Below are 19,927 nucleotides of genomic sequence, written 5' to 3'. Positions count from 1 at the left end.
AGTGTATCCCATCCCATGGGGTCTTCACTTTGTGTGTGCATCCTCGTTTAGACCACAGCTACCTAAACATCAGCAGGGCCGTGTCCTATGTGTCTTTTATTCTTCAAACTTAGCACAGTCCCTCTATAAAAAGTGCTCAATAAATGCTTATTGTGATAGAAAATTCATAATGTGACTAAAATATGAATTAATAAATGCTTAAGATTACCATCTGTGAAGAAAGGATTGAGTCTTGTTCTGATTATGCAGTATACAACAGACCATCCCAAATGCGGTTTTATACAACAATGGATTATCATCCTCACCAGCCTGTGGGCTGACTGGGTCCCGTTCCTATGTGGTCCCTGACTGGGGTCTGGTTACAGTCAACTGGAGGCCGGGATGGGATCATCTGAAGACTCAGCTGGGCTGGGGGTGAAAGATGGCCTCTTCCCCCACATGGCATGGGTCCAGGTAACAATGGCTGGAAGAACTGGGGCCTGGATAGGTGGCCCTCTCCATGTGACTCATTTAAGAATCGTCACACCGTGAGAGTCTCAGACTTCTTACATGACAGTGGTTTTCCTCAAACAAGCCTTCCCGAAGACCCAGGCCACACTGCAAGGCTTCCTACGACCTGCTCAGAAATCACACGGTATCACTTCTGCAGCATGCTAGTGGCCAAAAGCAAGTCACAGAGCAGGGCAGATTCAGGAGGAGGACACTTCATAAGGACATGGACCCAGGTCCAGTGAGAAACTGACATCAGGAAAGACAAGTGAAACTTCATTACTCTAAGCATCACCGAAAGCAACACAGGGCAAAAATAAAAACATAAAATACACACGTTTAAATAAAATACCTTAAAATATGTTACTAGGGCTTAGGGCCTCAGCTGTGTATCATATGCCACATACTGTCAGGATAAACCTATAACACTTCGGGGCAAACAAACATTTGTGCGTCTCTACAGAAGGCAAGAAGCACAGAGTTTTAGAGAATGGCCCAAATCACGCCAAGGAACCCAGAGGAAGCATTGCTTGTTGATGAGGCGGCACTTTCAGCATTTGTGTAGAGTCGTATGCAGGTTTTGCTTCAGATCCCGCTTCTTGACATTTGGACAGCTACCTGCACTGAATGAAAGGTACTGGGAGTTAAAAGACAGGCCAGGAAAACAACAACTCACAGGTAAGAATGTTCGACACAGTTGTTTATAGCGAACGAGAAAGAACCTCAGTGTCCAACAGTAGAGGACTTGTTACAAGCTGTTATGCTCTTATACAGTGGAAAATTATGCATTTGATACTGCTTAATGAATTTTAATGGCAAAGTGTACAACCAACCATTAGGTGAAAAAGGAGTCAATATACAAAAGTTTGCATGAAGTATTCCAATTATGTTCAAATACGTACATGCATAGAGAAAAGGCTAAAAGGTAATATATCTTAATTTCAACAGTAGATACGTCTGTCCACATCACAGAATTATTAAAATGTTTTAACGTGTTTTACTTTGTGCTTTTTGTATTATACAAGTTCCACACAGTGAGCACATATAATTTTCATAATCAGAAAATAAAATTAGGAGTGAGATGAAGCTCCAGGGGGAAGTTGGGGCTGCGTCATGGCCCCAAGGTGCCCCCAAAAGGCTTTTATCCTGGAGCTGCTAGGGATCAATATATTATCTCTTGTAGATATGAGGCCTTATCAGCTCCTACCTTAGATCAATACTGAGTGCTTTCATGTAAGTTTCCTAACTTCTCCAGACTCTGGTTATCTACTCCATCAAACTAGGGAGCTGGACAGTAGGATTAAATCTTTAGAACTTCAGAATTTACAAGCACTTTCTCTTATCCTATTCCTCTTCACAATAGCCGGATGGCAGAATCAAGGCAAGTGTTATCACTGTTTGGCCTATAGGAAAACAAGCTCAGCAAAGTCAGGTCGGTAACCCCGGGTCACACAGATGTTAGGCAGTGGTGAGCATTCAAAACCAGGTCTTTGGGCTTTACTCCAGGGGATCTGACTGGCAAATCAGGGTTCCTTTCCTAGATCAACTATAAACTCCCATCCTGTCATAAAACTCCAGCCAAGATTTCTGCCTTCTGAGGTCACATATCCTCGGACTAATCTCTCTTTCTTGTTTCCGTATTCCAAGGATCTTAAAGGCAGCTCTAATGTCTCCTTTGAGTCATCCCCAGTTCTGTCTGCTCCTGCTCAAATGACACTGTGTGGGGGCCACACACCATTTTAGAATCCCAGAGTAAGAATTGGAAAAGATCTTTAAAGGTCATCTGTCCTCAGAAGTCCCTGTCGGTTTTTTACAGAAAGTCTCTCATCTGAAAAAGTCCCTTGACAATGCTCCTAAGGGGGTCCTTGGGCCCAGGGCCCGGATAATAAAGTGCCCTTCCCTCTACCGCACGGGGGACATACACCAGGTGACCTTAATTCAAAGAGGGAATGTTTGGGGCTGCAAAGTTGGAGGCCGAGTGACTCAGGCCTTTTCACAGGGACGTTGTGCACAATGGAAAGATCTGAAAGTTCCAAAGGGAAAGAAAACCAGAAAGGCCAAGACACTCACACGCACAGAAAGCCAGCTTAGAACAAATCCAGAGGGCCAAGAAGAAACCTGTGGAAAAAATCTCTCCTAAGAGGGCTCTATTGTGTGTACTCTGGGTCAAAAGAGCCTCGCTCTGCAGAGAGGCTCTCCCACCTGCTGAGATTCTCCAGAGGAATCCTTTTGCTTCCGTCTGAGTTCAGCGAACTTCCTGCTTCCTCTACCCAGCGCAGCGAGGCCCTCTCTGTACTGATCAGCAAGGGTGACAGGGCTTGGCAGCCGTGGTGGCAGCTTGCTGGGGCACTGGCACAAAGTGACTTAGTAAATACCGCAGCTTTGATAATTTCTTGCTTCACTGGTCTCTTGGGATTCTTTCCATCTGCATTAACAAAAAAACAAGTTGGACCTCCCTCTGCCCACAAAGTCAGATGCTTTTATTTTGTGTAGGACTTAAAGAAATCGGTATCTATTTCTATACCACTTCCTCGAGTAATATATACTTTTTAATAGGGGGTAAGCAAAAATTTTAAGTACCCCCTCTCTGAACCTCAATGAAAGCTTTGTTAATATAGACATTTACAAAGTAAAACTTTATTCAGTTTGAAATGGAAACACTTGATTAGAATCCCAAATGACTTGTATGCATGAAAACTATTATGCATTAAAAAAAATCCTACAATGGTTTTTTTCCTCCAAATGAAATTCTTTTGTGTTAATAAATATTTCTTCATTTATGTCCAGTCTTAGGGAGCTCACAAAGAGATCTCCTGAGGTTACATCTCTTTGTTTCTGAGACTTAATGAGAGAATTTTATATAAGTTAAAGAAAGGAATTCTCGTTAGATTTATATATGAAAGTAAACCACAAACCTCAGGAGTTATTTCACCCAACTTGGCCACCCCAGCCCATCTGATGTCAGAGTCTTTCTAATGCTGTCTTGAGTCAACTGCGTGCCAGGATAGTGCCTGCTGGAAACTGGATGGAATTCTCATTTAATTATCACAACAGCCCTATGAGAGATGTGAAATCTCTGTTTTCAAATCATGAAACTAAGTTAAGAGAGCTCAAGAAATTTGTCTGCATTCACAAAGCTAAATAGGACAGTGGGACAGGAAGACTCCTAAGCCCAGGGACTTCTTAAATATTAGAATTTCTCCTTCCTATGGTCATCTAGTCACTGCTCAAACCCTCCTTACACACTGCTTTCCAGTTGGAGGCAGTTTTTGTTATTTTATAGTGTTCTTCCCTGTCCTGAGCCTTCTTGTAAAGTCCACCTGTAAGTTCAACCACAAGCATGATTTTATACCTCAGGCAGGAGCCAGATCTAGAGGGCATTCTAGGAGGAGCAGGCTAATAACCACATACTAGGAATGTGTTGTTTGCAAGCTCCAGGTCAGAAGAAGTTGAGGCTGGCATACAAGGAAGTGTCATTCTAGGGCTGTGTCAGGCCAAGCCCACAGCTTCTATGCTGTGGATAAGGATAAGGGACGCTGAGTTTTAGGAAGTATAAGGGCTGGCTGATACACGAGGGGAAAGCAGACAGTGACCCACAACCCCCACACCACAGGCTCAGTTCACAGGAAGACAGCTCAGGAAGGAGACACAGGTTCTGATAAGACATAAGCTCCAGATCCCACCCTGCATTTTTCTGCAAGCCATTTCCTGGTTCATGGATGGCAGTGACCTGGAAATGTGGACCAAAGAGGTCATGATGCTAGAAATGCTGCCATGCCTCACTCAATTCCCCAGCCAGTTACACCCTCTGCCTACACAGTCCTTTGTGTAGACTCCTTTACCACATAGTCTCATCATGAGCTGTTTTAATTAGTAGTCTCTCCTTTAGCCTATGCCCTTGTAGTTCAGGGGTTGGCAAACTATAACCCACAGGCAAAATCTATCCCACTGCCTGTTTTTGTAAGTCAAGTTTTATTGGAACACAGCCATGCACATTCATTTTTATATTGGCTAGGACTGCATTCTCTACAGCTTCAGAGTTGGGTAGTTGTAATAGGAACCACAAAGCCTAAACTGCTTCTCACTTGTCCCTTTATAGAAAAAGCTTGCCAACACCTGTTCTTGAGAGCAGGGACAAAGTTCTGTTCATCTTGTATTCCAACTAGGGTCTTGTATCTCCAACGTTATAGCCATACTTTTAAAATCTGTAAAAGAGCAGTGATATCTCTGTCACAGAGATACAGTGAAATATAAAAGAGATCTTAATATATTTGGAGACAGGATATGTAAAATGCCTAGCACAGTTTCTGGCAAAGGACAAATACTCAATAAGTATTTAGTGAATGAAGCAGAAGGTCAATCCACTCCAAATGAAACGATGTGTGTGAGAGCACTTTGCAAACCACAAAGCTCTGTGATGCCACGGTGGGTTACTATCATTGTCGAATACAGAAATGTTCTGGAGCAAAGCCTGCTCTCCCCTCTGGCTTTCTCAACTCTGATCTTTCGGGTAAAATCTCACATACAGTCTTAATTTAAGCGAATTCATAATCCAATTTTTACACGGATCCTATCCATCCCTCTCTCTTACCCTCTCCCTCTAGGTACTGGTCCTTGGGTTAAATCTTGAGTTCCTTATACAAGAGCTACCAAACAGTGACTGCTCTGGTGGTTTTGTACTGAGTCAGCCTACCTAAGCCCAAAGGACATTTCCCAGATTTTTCCTTCTTTCTATGGCCCTCGTTATGATTGGTCACAAGAGATTTGGAAAGCAGAGCAACCATCACAACACTTGAAGGTTGGTGCAGGGTTACAGGTGCCACCACAGCTCATGCACACAAACAGATATCAGCATTTATCTACTTGCTTACCTCCTTAGCACGGAGCAGCAGTCGGCTCTGCAGCTCCCCAGCTCCTGCTGAGTTTTAGCTCAGGTGTGTGTGCACCCCTATGGTAAAGAGCACATACCTCGTCTTCTTTTTTTTTTTTTTTTTTTTTGAGACCAAGTCTCGCTCTGTTGCCCAGGCTGGAGTGCAGTGGCGTGATCTCGGCTCACTGCAAGCTCCGCCTCCCAGGTTCATGCCATTCCCCTGCCTCAGCCTCCTGAGTAGCTGGGACTACAGGCGCCCACCACCACGCCTGGCTAATTTTTTGTGTTTTTAGTAGATACGGGGTTTCACCGTGTTAGCCAGGATGGTCTCGATCTTCTGACCTCGTGATCCACCCACCTCGGCCTCTCAAAGTGCTGGGATTACAGGCATGAGCCACCACGTCTGGCCGGCACATGCCTTTTCTATAGGGTTAGTTGTGGTGAAAGACAGGGACAGGTTCCAGGTTGCCCTTGCTCTCTCCTGTATCAGGTCCAGCTTATCTTCCTGCATCCTTCTCCCACTATTGTGAGAAGTCTAATTCCTATGAGAAATTATTTCATATCACTAAGAGTGACTCTGCCTCCCTGATGAAACCATGAGCAAGAAAACCTAAAGGATAAGTTCTCTGAATTGGTTCTGGAATTGGCTCTCTGATCTGATTATATTTAAAAGCATTAATGACTTGGATGCCAGTAGTAAAGGGGACCTGGTGGTAACAAAAGAGTTAATTACATTATCACCTGTGAATACCTGTAATTAAGTGCCTATAGAAGGCGGGGCTTTGGATAACCAAGTAGTTGCTTCCATAAAGTATTTCAGCAAAAATAAGGAAGGTACAGATGTTGGTAGTTAGTTTCTAGGTTACTGAAGAACTTGGAGAAAAAAATTATGACTTTAAATTCCCAATGCAAAGACTAACTAAGGGAAATCTTTAGTTCCTGTAGCTATAGGACCAAGATTTCTGAAAATCAAACACAAGGTCTAATTTTGGGCAGAATTATGCAGACTGAAGTCACAACCTCACAGAGTATCTTATGGTAAAATTAGCACATTGATTAGGAAGAAATGTGGTCCTGAGGATTGGGGTAGAGATATATGGGCAGATTCAGATGAAGCTGGGAGTTAGAACTTGAATTTTGCTGAGCCTTTTTTGCCAGTAGAAGCAGCACTTCCTTTCTAGCTAATGAGCTCGCCTTGCCTAAAGAAACTGCAATGGCCTGTCACTGAGCCTGGACCAGAACAAATGACCAGAGGTGCCTTGTAAGAAACTACTGATTCTCCTTAAGACCTACCTACCCTCAGGCCGGGCGCAGTGGCTCACGCCTGTAATCTCAGCACTTTGGGAGGCCGAGGTGGGCGGATCACGAGGTCAGGAGATCGAGACCATCCTGGCTAACACGGTGAAACCCCGACTCTACTAAAACTAAAAAACAAATTAGCTGGGCGTGGTGGCTGCCCCTGTAGTCCCAGCTACTCAGAAGGCTGAGGCAGGAGAATGGTGTGAACCCAGGAGGCGGAGCTTGCAGTGAGCCGAGATCACGCCACTGCACTCCAGCCTGGGCGACAGAGCAAGACTTCGTCTCAAAAAAAAAAAAAAAAAAAAAAAAGACTTACCTACCCTCAATTCTTCTCATTGCTTCTAGACCTATAACTAGACTCAAGTTTCAGCAGGCTCCAGGGGTTAAAGTTTAAAGTGCAATCCATGTGAAAATGTCATATACATCAAAAGAACTACAAGATTTTTCCAATTCATAGTCACAGAAACCTGAGAAACATGTTTAGAAATGGATCTTAATGATGTTGAATCAGGGCAAGAGGAATATAATGCTGGACTAGGCCAAATATTTCAATATAGGTACACTGGAAAGAGATTCTGGATTCAGTGTATTACTCTGAGTAACTTTGAGTGATTCTAACAGTTTGTTTCGTTGACTAAAACCTAGACAAAATGGTGACTTATTCCTAGGGCAATTGAAATACTAGAACTTTCTTGATATGGAGGAAGGGACCCAAATGCTTAGGGGGACCCAAATGCTGGGGTACATTTATTATGTGAGGGCTGCTTGCCTATCACTTTCTAATTATGTCCCTAGGAGGGGCCAGAAAGCACTTCCTTCATGAAGGTATTGAGATATGGTATACAAACCAAAAGGGGAGCCCCAGTATCTGTAAAGAGCCTATGGAACCTAATAACTATAACCAGGAATGACATGGAAACACCTAATAACTATAACCAGGAATGACATGGAAACTGCTGCCACTTAAGTGGACTCCACAAATTCACAGGGATGGTGGGATGCCCAGGTATCAGAAGCCAACTGGAAGACACTCAATCACCAGAGATGAGGTAGTTACTGTAATGAACAGCAGAGCCAAAATATTAACCAGAATGGTTTGACCTGCAGAAGGCTGATCACGGTATCCCTGAAACTGAAATAGATGTGTGGCCTACTCAAGTCATACTTGATTTACATAAGTTGAAAAGTTCTGGGTCTGGTGAAAGAGGTGATGATCACAATAGAGAATCATGACATCCCTAATTAATTCTGACACTTGAGCCGTTTCTTAGTCAAATGAAAGGAGGAGTGGATTCCTTCAGGAAGGAACCTACTACTTAACCCAAAACTTATACAATCTTTTTTCCAGCATTTCCCAAAGGAAGTTGAGGACATCTACTGGTATGGATATGCATTTGGAAAGAGAAAATTACTACACCTTTTAGCAATTACTGGGTGTTGGCTCTCAATTGACACTAATTTCCGGAGACTGAAAATGCCAAAATGGCCCACAGTTAGAATAGGGGTTTATGGAGATCAGGTGATCAGTGCAGGTTTTGGCTTGAGTCTATCTCTCAGTGGGCTTGGTGTGTCCCTGAGTGTCTTGTATTTATTTTCCAAGTTCCATAATTGGTCATTTTAGGAATAGACATACCGAACAACTAGTAGAAGTGCCATATTGGTTTCCTTCTCCATGGGGTATGGTGAGAAAAGTCAAGTGAAAGCCAGTGGAACCTCCTCTACCTGCAAATCATAAACTAAAGAAACATCATCTTCCTGGGGGTATTGCAGAAATTGGTGCCACCATCAAGACTTGAAAGATACAGCGATGGTGAATCCCATCACATCCCCATTCAGATTGCTTATGTGGCCCATGCCAAGATACATGGATCTTGGAAAATAACAGTGGGTTATCATAAACTTACTAGAATGGTGACTGTAATTCCAGATGCTTTCCCAGGTGTTTTTTTTTTTTTTTTTTTGGTTTTTTTTTTCCTGAAGAAACCAATACAACCTCTAACAGTTCTTAATCTGACCAGTGCTTTGTTGCCACCCTCTGTACCTTGATAAAGACCCACCAGAAATAGTTTGCTTTCAGAGACAGCATTACACCTTCACTGTTCTACGTCAGGTCTATATTAACTCCCAGTCTACTGTCAAAATCTAATCCCTGGGATCTTGATAGCCTCTCCATCCCATAGAATATCACACAGGCCTACTGCACTGATGATAGCATGATAATTGGTCCTGGTGGGTAGGAAATAGCAAGTACTCTGGATACCTTGGTAAGAAAAATGCAAGCAGATGGAGGAAAATGAATCCCACAAAAATTCAAGGGCCAGCTATTTTGGTGAAATGTCTATGGGTCCAGTGGTCAGAGGATGTTGATATAGTCTGTCCGACATGAAGGCGAAGTTGCAGCATCTGGCCTCTCTTACCACTAAGGAAATGGCAGAATGCCTAGTGAACCTCTGGAAGCAACTTCATTTGATCATGCTACTTCAACTCATTTATTGAGTAACCTGAAAGGCTGCCAGTTTTCAGTGCAGTCCAGAAAATGAGAAGACTTTGCAACAGATTCAGCCTACTAGGCAAGCTGCACTGCCACCTAAATGAGTCAGCACATCTAATTTTGCTAAAAGGATCTGTGACAGATAAGGAAGCTGTATAGAACTGTGCACAGGTCCCTAGAGGGGTAAGTCACCACACAGACCTTTAGGGTTTGGACAAAACTATATCTTGCTTTGCAGATAATTATTATCCCTTTAAGAAAAGCTGCTGACTTGCTACTGGGTCTGATAGAGATTGAATGCTTTGGCCTGGTGCGGTGGCTCACTCCTGTAATTCCAGCACTTTGGGAGGTTGAGGCAAATGGATCACCTGAGGTCAGGAGTTCGAGACCAGCCTGGCCAACGTGGTGAAAACCCGTCTCTACCAAAAATACAAAAAACTTAGCCAGATGTGATGACAGGCACCTGTAATCCCAGCTACTCAAGGAGGCTGAGGCAGGGGAATCACTTGAACCCGGGAGGCAGAGGTTGCAGTGAGCCAAGGTCATGCCATTGCACTCCAGTCTGGGCATCAAGAGTGAAACTCTGTCTTTAAATAATAAAAAAATGAAAAGATTGAATGCTTCCCCATGCCACCACATTACCACGTGACCCGAGCTGACCATCATGCATTGAGTCTTGTCCCTGTGAGTTCCGGCCTGTCCAGTGCTCTTTTGTTTCAACTTTTCTTTCTGCTGACTTTTCTGCAGACCTACAGGAACTTCCAGACACTATCAAATGCAAAGCCTTACACAGACTTCTTTACCTGCCTCCCTTTGTGGGGCCTGGTGGGTGATTTTTCTCTGATTCTTCAACTGTTCCCATCCAGATCTTCACTCCCCCGGCTTCCATCACAACTGTGATGGCCAAATGCCTATCATAAATCCTTTATTCTATATCACTCATAGTGTTTCTGCTTTCCTCATCAAACCCAAATTGGTACAACTGCTTATTATGTACATGATTACATTAAATTTTTGTAACAACTCTGCCTGGTAGATTGAATCCCCTAGTTTTATAGATGCAGAAGCTGAGAACGGAGGCAGTTTGCCCAAGGTCTTGCATTTAATCTGTGGGAGCAGGAATCAGATCCCACCCATGTCCATCTGACTCCAGAACAGCATTGTTTGGGGGGAGCATAAGGTGGTCGCCAACCTGCATCCAGCCCCACCCCTAGGCCGAATCATCTAGGTGGTTGTTTCTATGCACTTCTTGGTCAACCCAGCCAGTGAGACAATGGGACCTGCCCACTCAAGTTCTCTCTTTTCTCTGTGCCCTATTTGGTTTTTTTAAATTTAAAGCATATTTAAGTTATGAAATATTTCAAATATACAGAAGAGTCCAGAAAATAACATAGCAGACATTCTTATAGCCAACATTGAGAATTCCTATATTTGCTTCCACTTAATTTTGTTTTCTATGAAAACAAAGATACATTTGTTTGAGCATTGTTTGCCAATAGCCACCAATATAAATGAATGAATAAATGTGATGCTCAAATGTAAATAAATACCCTATAATAACTAATAAAATAGATTTATATTTTGAGAGGAAAAGGCAAATTGCAAGTGAGTAAGAACAACAGAAATAATAGTATTCATGTACGTTTAAAAAACCAACAGACCCATACTAACACATGGTTGCAAAATCTTAAATTGTTTTTCAGAGCTATCCCCTTAGGGTTTCTATCCTCATTCAAAGCATCCTTCATTCTCTCCATCCCTGACTCCCTTTCCATCTCAAGGACTTTTCTGAAACACCATTTTATCTCCTTCCACTTCCACCTCTTGGCACCAGCAGCCCCACCAGTATATGTCTGCTTCTGTAACTCCATTCAGGAATTTATAATGATGTGTTGCATGGTAAAGCTTTATTCTGGGCCTTCCTGTGAAAAAGCAATTCATTGTACTTATTTACAAATATTATAGCACTTCAGATCTGAAATTGATCCAATGGCACACCAACCTCGGATTATACATCTGGGATGCCCCCTCAAGCCTCCTTTAGTGATAAACCATAACGAAAAGTTCAGTGATACCAGGTTTTGGTGAGTATAGAGAAAGGTAAGAATTTTGGGGCCCTGCTGGTGGGAGTAGGGATTGGCGTAACTGTTGTGGAAGACTACTTACTGGTTTCTGCTAAGGATGGGGATATGCCAACCTCTTATAACCTAGTTATTCCACTTCTGGGAAAATCCTAACAGAAAAGTGCACAGCATGGATAGGAATGTTCCCAGCAGCACCATTCAAAATAGTCCCAAACTAGGAACAACAAAAATGCCCTTTGAAAGTCAAATGGATAAGTAAATGGTGGTGTGTTCTTACATTGTGGTGGTGAAAATATGCCAACAGCAGTAGCAGGGATGGTGTGGCCCCCTAACTTTGAGAGAGGGAAGCCAGACGCAAAACAGTACATGCATACGATTCCTTTCTACGGAGGTCAAAGACAATCAGAATGACGTTTTGTTGTTTAGAGACCAGAGGTGCATACTTAGCTGGAGGGAGGGGAGAACAGCAGAGAGGCTATTGCCATAAAAGTCAAGATAAAAGTTATTTTTGGTGGGAAGGGCTATGACAGGAAGGGGAGTGAAATGCGTCCAATGCCTTGTTACTTGTCCTGGGTGGTGGCTGTGCAGATGTTTGTTTTATAACAGTTTGTTTTGCTGTAATTTATGTTTTCTAAACTTTTCTGTATGTATTCTGTATTTGAAAATCATAATCATTTTTTAGACCACCACTAATCATGGCACTCATAATTTCACAGTGAGACTGCAAAGGATACTTTGCAAAGTTTTCAAGAAATCTTAAATTCTCAAGTGCCCCTTGGGCCGTGATTTCTCCCGTGAAATTTCTATTTAGTGTCCAAGAAACAACACCTTTTTAGATCTCTTCATTTTCAAAAGAGGCATTTTTTTTTTCAAAGAAGATTTTATCACTTATCAGAATACATTGCCTGATAGAGGGTCTAAATGGGCAGCATGAGGCCCGTTCTCCTGAGTAAAGTGACGCACCAGGGCCCCCCCTTCACAGTGTACCCTGTTTCAGTCCCAAGTCCCAGACTCTTGGGAACCTTGGGAGTAACTGATACCAAAAAAAATGCTCGTCCTCTGAATACAGCGATAGCTAACAGTTTCACCCTGCAATTTGTTCATTCCCCTTTATGGAGGAGAAAATGGAGGCACAGGGTAGTTAAGGAACTACTGTCACTATCTGGGAAACAAACAGAGGCCCTCTGACTCTGGAGCCTGCGTGAGTAACCACCCAATCATCCTACCTCCCCAACTATTGTCTAAATTAGAGATCAGCACATATTGGGGGAAATCTTTAAATTCTCCCTCTCCCCATGGTCAAAAATATCATTTTTTTCTCTCCTAAGCTGTCTCTTGATTCTGTACTTTATTTTCATTTCCCCGGCTTAACATTGGCCAACTCCATCCCTCACCTGGCTTATTGCATGTTCTCTCTATATCCAACTCCTCTCTCCCCAGCCGTAGATCCTTTGATGGTTCCCCACTGTCTACCTGGTCTAGTCCTGACCCTCACCATGACCAAAGCCCTTCATGGCCTGGCCTTTCCCTTTTCTTCAAGTTTCATCTCCTACTCACCTCTTTGCATATCTACCTGCTAACAATCCCAGACTATGTACCATACCCCCATGCACCAAGGACATTCTAACTACAGTTAGAAGTTCCTCTGCTGGCCCTTCCTCCTGTCCTCTCCTTCCTCTCTCTAATTCCATTTATCCTTCAAGACCCAGTGCAAATACCACCTTGTCTGGGGAGTGTTCTCTGAAGCCATCCAGCCTAAACCTCTCTCCTCAATCTTGCTGTATCTCCTGTAGCTTTTACAGGAGTCTGCTCAGGCTGATATTTGCCCAACTGCCCTCCCACTAGTCTAAACTCTTGAGGATAAGGACTGTGTCTTAGCTACATTTTGATCCCAAAGTCCAGCTTAAAACATCATGAGCTTTTCAGTTCATATTAAATGAGTCTGTATCACCCACCTAAGTTTCTGTCTGAGGTGAGGATTTTGACGTCACTATGATATTCTTTTGTCCTGACATCCTGCCTGGTTCCTCCTGGAGCAAGATGGCTAAAGCAGAAGTCAGATGGACAGAGTCATTTCCCGGCCAACGGGAGACAGCGGATACTGGGAACAGCATAGAGGACCATTCACTTTGGGTACAAGTCTGGCTGGAAAATCCACCTGAAACAGATTTTCCCTGCCCCAGTCTGGGACTCCAAAGACTGGTTCGCCAAGGTGAATCAGGACAAGGAGAAGTGGAAAATTCCTCCACATTTCGCTGGGAAACTTGAACCAGAAATCAATGTGTCGGGCCCAGCCTGTCTCGTTTTTCCAGACGAGACTCCCTGATTCTCCAGTCTGCCCTGAGAGGTGCTGCAGCAGTAACAGCGCGAAGCTGCTCTGAAGACTTTCATGTGGCTTCCCCTGTTAGAAAATCACAGCCCCCCTCTAGAAGCCTGTAGAACACAGCCTCATTGAGAATCTGGCTTTTCTTCCAGGCAGGGCATGGGAACTATTTTTCAAGGGTAAACACATGCATAATTGCTGGAGAAACATACACGTTTAATTTCTCTGGAGCCCTTGAAGCTTTCTTCCTTAAATAAATCATTCTGCAGGATCCTGTGGCCTGAGACCTGGAAGTGGTTTTGTTTTGGCCTGGAGCCACAGCCTCCAGCGAGAGGAACTCTGTCCCATTTGGATGCCTATGTGAACGCACACGACGTGGCTTTACTCTCCCTGAAAATGGGCAGACCAGGTGCGGTTGCTAGAGTCTATCATGTAGGGCCTTTTCATGAGCTGAGCAGGTACATGACCACCTGTCTGCCTTATACATTAAAAGGAATAGGAAACCATCATACCGAGACAGATAATGACGGCTGCAAACTTGGGCAAGGGGATTTTTGGAAGCTTTTGAGAAGCTGTGTGTTGGAGCTGACAGAGAAAGCAGAAGTCGTCTTGGACAAACCCCTTTATTTACAGAGCAGGACACCAAGGTCCAGAGCGGGAAATTCTGTCACCAATGTCCCCAAAGACTGCCTGTATGAAGTCGCCTTGGAACTGGTCACAAAAACCACTTCTGGGGCTCGTCGCAGATGCAGGGTCTCTGAGGATTTCCCTAGGAACCAGAGTTTGACCCACTTCCCAAGTAGTTCTGATGTACTCTGAAGCTTGGGAAGCTGTGCTAAGTTCTCTGGACTTTCTGCTTGGACGCAGGTTGGGTCCAGCCTTCTCACAGGCCTCGGCTGTTCCTTCGTCTGCCTCTCTCTGCCTGTCCCTCCAGTTACCATCAGTCCCTCCTGAGCTTCCTCGCTTCCAGGTCACCTCTCCCTGCCAGCCTCCCTTCCAGGCCACCCATCTAAGGCTCCTGGCATTCTAAACTGCCAACATCAGAAGAGGGAACAGCACGCTCTGTTCAGGAATGTCGAGCTGGACAGGGCCCAGGAGAGGATCCAGTGCTGCCCCTCCTCCCTGCTTCCCATCCATAAAGGTTTCTTCATCTGTTCCCCCTTGTGTATTAAGTGATGACATTGCTCATGGAAGCAATAGTGTCTGCTGTTTCTGGAAGCTGGAAGCACTGTGTGGTCTCAAGAGGGTCCTAGAAGATGCTAAAGGCTTTGGAATTTACGGACTCGCTCAAGGCTTATTATAAACCGAGTCCTTGGATGACTGAAAAAGAGTAACCATTTTGCCGAATGTCTGTGCTATGGTTTAGAGCTTTACTAAGTTCATACAACGTTATAATCAGTTCCTCCCATACGACCACCTACAGCCATCAGCCATTAATTTATGTGCATGTCTTTTTGAAATTCCTCTGTGAGTGTTACTTACTTGAAGGCAGGCTGGTTAGTCTTAAAGCAAGCAGAGAAGACAGATGGAAGCACATGGCTGTGGAATCTGGTCAACACGAGGCCACATTCCTGCCTCATCTGGTATAGCTGTTGGGCCTGGGGACCTGTCCGACTCCTCCCTACAGCCCCTGTTTTCTCACCTGAAAAGTGATTGTAATTTCTACTTCACAGATGTTATACCATCTAGCAGCACCGTGCCTGAGGCCAGCACATACAGAATGTTTCTTTTCCATTCCTTACCTTTATAAGCTGCTATTTTAGACAAATTGCTGCAAACTCTCTAGGCCCATTTCCCTGTGCTCTAACACTCTTCCTCATAGTAAGAGGACTCTTCTGGAAAGAACTCTGAGTTGTTAAAGATAGAGAAGTAATTTCATGAGGATGCAAAGGCATAAGAATGATATAATGTACTTTGGGGACATGGAGGGAGCAGGGAAGGAGGACGAGGGATCAAAGACTACTCATTGGGTACAGAGTACACTGCTCGGGTGGTGGGTGCACCACAATCTCGGTAATCACCACGAAAGAACTTATCCATGTAATCAAAAAAACTACCTGTTCCCCAAAAACTGTTGAAATAAATGAAAATAAAAAATACAAATATAAGGCCAGATGCTGTGGCTCATGCCCATACTCCTAGCACTTTGGGAGGCCAAGGTGAGTGGATCGCTTGAGCCCAGGAGTTCCAGACCAGCCTAGGCAACATGGCAAGACTCATCTCTACAAAAATAATAAAGTAAATAAAGTAAAAAGAAGGAAATGGAGCTATATGTACTGGTGGAGAAAGATGTCCAAGATAAATTGTTTTATGCAAAAAAAGCAAGTTGGAGAACAACGAATAATATAATCCTATTTTCTAAAATAAATATTTTGCTGGGGGAAAGAAAGAAAAGTAAATTCTGAGTCACTACTATTGAAACGACAGCATCTCAGATGAGGACTTGGGATTCAGTCTGTCACGGTGGCCACCTTAAGAGGAACTGGAACCAAATTACCTACACTATACTAGACAACAGTTAAGGCTCTTCCCATTCTTAGGATTCTACGATAACAAATTTAGCCTGACATTTAAGGCCCCTCATAATCCCAGTCAAGCCTGTCTTACAGACTCATCTAACATTATTCCTCTAAACTCTGTATTCCTTCCAAGCTATGTGGTTTACAGTGTCCCACCTATATCATGCCCCTTCCTGCAACCAGATTTCTGATTCTTATACTTTCCACTCTTCCTTCCCCTTTCCAATATTAGATTCCACCCATCCTCGAAGGCCCTCTTCCCTCAAGCCTGTCCTGCTTCCACAGTGGCAGTACACGCTGAAGCCTTCCATCCGCATCTCTCTTACAGTGCTTCTAGCAAACTACCCTGTATTCTGGGTACATGGAAACATGTCTTATCAGACCACATGTTACCGAACTCTCAGAGGACAGCTGCTGGGTCTCAGTTTTTCTCAGAATGCCTCTAGCACCTGGCACACAAAAATCTCTTCAGGAAACGTTTATTGAATTGAGCCAAGGAATTCCAAGAATTAATTCACATAGACTCAGTGTTTGGTTTGAGCATTTTTCTTATTCAGAGCATGCTGGCAACAAGGATCAGGTACCCTCTGGAAAAATTTCAAATGAAAAGAGGGGTTATTAAAAGGATACAAAGGTCTGTTGTTGACCTCCAAGGACAGGAAGTGAGAAAGGATGAGTCACAAAAAAACAAAAAAGGTCTCCTCTCTGTGTCCTTCAAGGGGCACCAGGGGTTCTTGTCACCCCTAACTCTTTCTGCATGTCAGCTCTCTTCTCCTCTTGGCAGACTGAACCTCTCTGGAAGGCCCTTGGTTTTCCCTCTCCCACAATTCAGGCTTGCCTATGGCTCCTGCTTTATTCTGCATGGTACTAGTTCCTGTCCTGCTGTCTCAGTTCAAGCATCCTCCTAACCTGAGTTTCTATGTCTCTTACCTCAAATTCTCTCTCTCAGAAAAAAAAAAAAAAAAGGGCGGGGCGGGGGGGAATTGGCTGGGCCAGAATTTGGCCCAAAGTCACCACTGGTCTGTGGTGACCAGAAGCGGTATGATAGAACTTCCCAGGCCCCACCCTTTCAGCAAGAGGCTGGAATTTGGGGGAGGGTCGTGATGTTTCCTACTAACTGGCCAGTAGCTGTTTCATCATTTCTAAAGGAATCTAATACAACAATGTCTACAAAAAGCAGTGAAGGATACAGAGACAACAAAATGGATCCACAATGTGAGTCAGAGTGTCATTGGCTCCCAGCAGCTTCACAGGAGCCCCTTAGGTGCTGCCGAGCAGGGGTTTCTGGGGACTGGAGGAGCTGAGGGCCACTCCCAGGTTGACCCAATCTCCCTGAGAACCTTCTCTTTGCGTTTTTGTTTTCTTCCCAGGAGATGCGTGATGGGGCAGGCAAGGCTGACTAGATGGATATTTCTGGTCTGTTCTCTCAGTAGCCAACAAAGGCAATGCTGGGGTTGACAGGATGAGAGCTGGAGAGAAGGAAGAAGTGGAGAGGGAGGATGTGGATTTAAGCAGCCAGGTGTGTACCCACTAGGTCGTGCAGGGGACACTGGAAGAGGGCACTAAAGTCAGTTCCAGCAGGGCTGGGTGAGGCCTCAGGGTGGTGCATGGGCACTGTTTTTGCCCTCCCTACTGGACCATTCAGCCTGAGACATGCTGTAGTCTCTCCCTTAAAAGAGTCCTCCACTGGCTCCTTAAATTCTCTCTGTCCTAGTCAGTTTGGCTGCTATAACAAACTGTCATAGATTGGATGGTTTATACACAAGAGAAACTTGTTTCTCACAGTTTGGGAGGCCGGAAGTCTGAGATCGGGATGCCAGTCTGGTCGGGTTCGTTGAGGGCCTCCTTCCAGGTGCAGGCTGCAGACCTCTCATTGCAGCTATACATGGTGGAAAGACAGCCACAGAGTTCTCTGGCGTCTCATGTATGAGGACACTCATCCCATTCATGAGGGATGTATCCTCAGGACCTAATTACCTCCCAAGGCCCCCTCACCTAATAGCATCACATCGGGATTTGGAGTTCAGTGTATGAATCTGGGAGGCACACAACATTCAGTTCATAGCACTCTCTAACTACTACCGCAGTTTCCTTTTTCAGCCAACAATGATGCCCAAAGTCACATGCCCTCTGGGAGCATTATCCACAGGAACATGTGGGATTGGCTCATTGCCACAGAGATTTGGTGGGGCCCAAAGGAACTTCTAGAAACTTCAAGTTTACACATTGCTACATCTGCTTTTGTTGTCTCTGTGGACTCCCCATCGCTTCACAGGAGGCTACTGGATGCTGCTGGACGCGCATCTTGGGGGCCTGGAGGAGCTGAGTGCCACTCCCAGGTTGGCTCAGACTCAGCCCTAAGCACTGTGTAGTGATGTGCTTCCCCTGCCACACGCCATCTCACCGCACTCTCCTCCCTATCTTCTCTTCATCTCCAGGAGACACTCCCCCTTCAAGGCCCCATTTAAAATTCTCCTTTTCTGTGAAGACTTTGCTGACCTCACAGCCAGACAAACCTCTCCTTCCACTGGACTCCACATCCTCTTGCTCGTATCAAGAAAGTAGCAATTGTCAGGCTCTGCGTGGGTCTCCCTGACAAGCCTGGGCACTGCCTGGTGGCAAGAACCACACCTCATTCATCTTTATGGTGCTCGACACCTGCTAGACTCTCAGGATTGTGGGATAAAGGAAGAACTTTTTGTGAGACATTGAGCAAGACTTAATTTCTGTAAGGTGTAGCATGCTCATCTCTAAAATAGGGGCAGACATGCCTACTCAAATCCAATGAGTCCAACAATGGGGGGAACGCCTTGCAAATCCTAAAGAACTGCAGGGATGTGTGAGGATTCGTCTCCATGCCATCACATACTTCTCAAGGACAGCCTGGCGACCTGGCCCAAGAGAAGCAGGTATAAGATCATTCTGGCCATGCATGTTTTTGTTTCCATGAGATGAAGAACTGTGTGTCAGTTTTGACTCTTACATACTGATGCCAGATGCACTCTTGCCTGTGTGGATCTCTCCTCAGTCCAGGGCAGTAACCTCACAATGGCACTGCAGATGCACATGAGTTGCCTAAACATTGCAAAAGGAAGGATAGAATTAGAGCAGTTCGTTTTCTTAGGTTTCCTGTAAAGCTCGTCTCAATACCCACCCAGAGGGCACTGGAGCGTGAAGAAATTTCCTTTCTCAAGCCCTTCATTGGCTCACTCATTCCCTCACAGCTTCAGCGCACTCCCTGGTGGAAACGAACAGGTATCCGGGTGGTAAGCGCTATGACAGGCCTCTGCAAGGTCCTCAGAGGAGTGCCGAGGAGGAACACTTAGGCCAGACTCCAGGGAGAAGCTGCCTGCCAGGGCTGACACCTGAGGAGGACACAGGGAGATTTTCCTTGCAGCGGGAACAGCTTATGCAAAACCTGGATGTGAGCGAGAACATGACGTGCTCCCAGAATAAACCGTTCAGAGTGGCTGGCGTGGAAAGGGTAAAGGGTGAGTGAGCAGAAATGCCACCAGAGCAGGAGGTCTGACCAGACCAGGGGGCCTTAGGCGCCAGGCCGAGGGTCCCCTCTAAAGGATGCCTGAAATGCCTCTGCTGCAGCTTGCCAGAGGCCTTCTAATTAACCTTTGAAGAACCGTGTGCACGCCCCTAGTCCAGTGTTCACTCGTTCATCCATTCGCTCTTCATTGGGTGCCCTGGAGCTGCAAACCTCCAGCGCACACCCAGCCCTAGCCTTGACCGGGGTGCTGAGCACGAGGAGTCCCACCCTGCGCCAGGCCTGGAGAGACGCCTTCAAGCGCAGGTCCTGCGGCTACTGACAGGGCATCAGAGCTGGGACCGAAGACCCGCCGG

At 45.0% G+C, this 19,927-nt stretch overlaps 2 long non-coding RNA genes across 3 annotated transcripts in view; one reads left to right on the top strand and one right to left on the bottom strand.

Annotated features, from left to right (window-relative positions):
* Nucleotides 1-19,927, top strand: part of LOC144339491 (uncharacterized) — a 50,699-nt gene that overhangs the window by 12,102 nt on the left and 18,670 nt on the right. The window contains exon 2 of one of the 2 annotated variants that reach the window (XR_013414491.1): nt 11,115-11,233. This is a non-coding gene — a long non-coding RNA (uncharacterized LOC144339491). Of the gene's footprint in view, nt 1-11,114; nt 11,250-19,927 lie in introns of both variants that reach the window. The other variant, XR_013414492.1, reaches the window with a different exon arrangement.
* LOC144339492 (uncharacterized) lies at nt 79-4,504 on the bottom strand. The gene is made up of 2 exons (XR_013414493.1): nt 2,692-4,504; nt 79-1,112 (listed from the first exon to the last, which is right to left on the bottom strand). It is a non-coding gene; the product is annotated as an uncharacterized LOC144339492 (long non-coding RNA).

This window comes from Macaca mulatta, chromosome 2 (assembly GCF_049350105.2).
Source record: "Macaca mulatta isolate MMU2019108-1 chromosome 2, T2T-MMU8v2.0, whole genome shotgun sequence".
Lineage (NCBI taxonomy): Eukaryota > Metazoa > Chordata > Mammalia > Primates > Cercopithecidae > Macaca > Macaca mulatta.
This window is presented reverse-complemented; position numbering and strand designations above follow the sequence as displayed.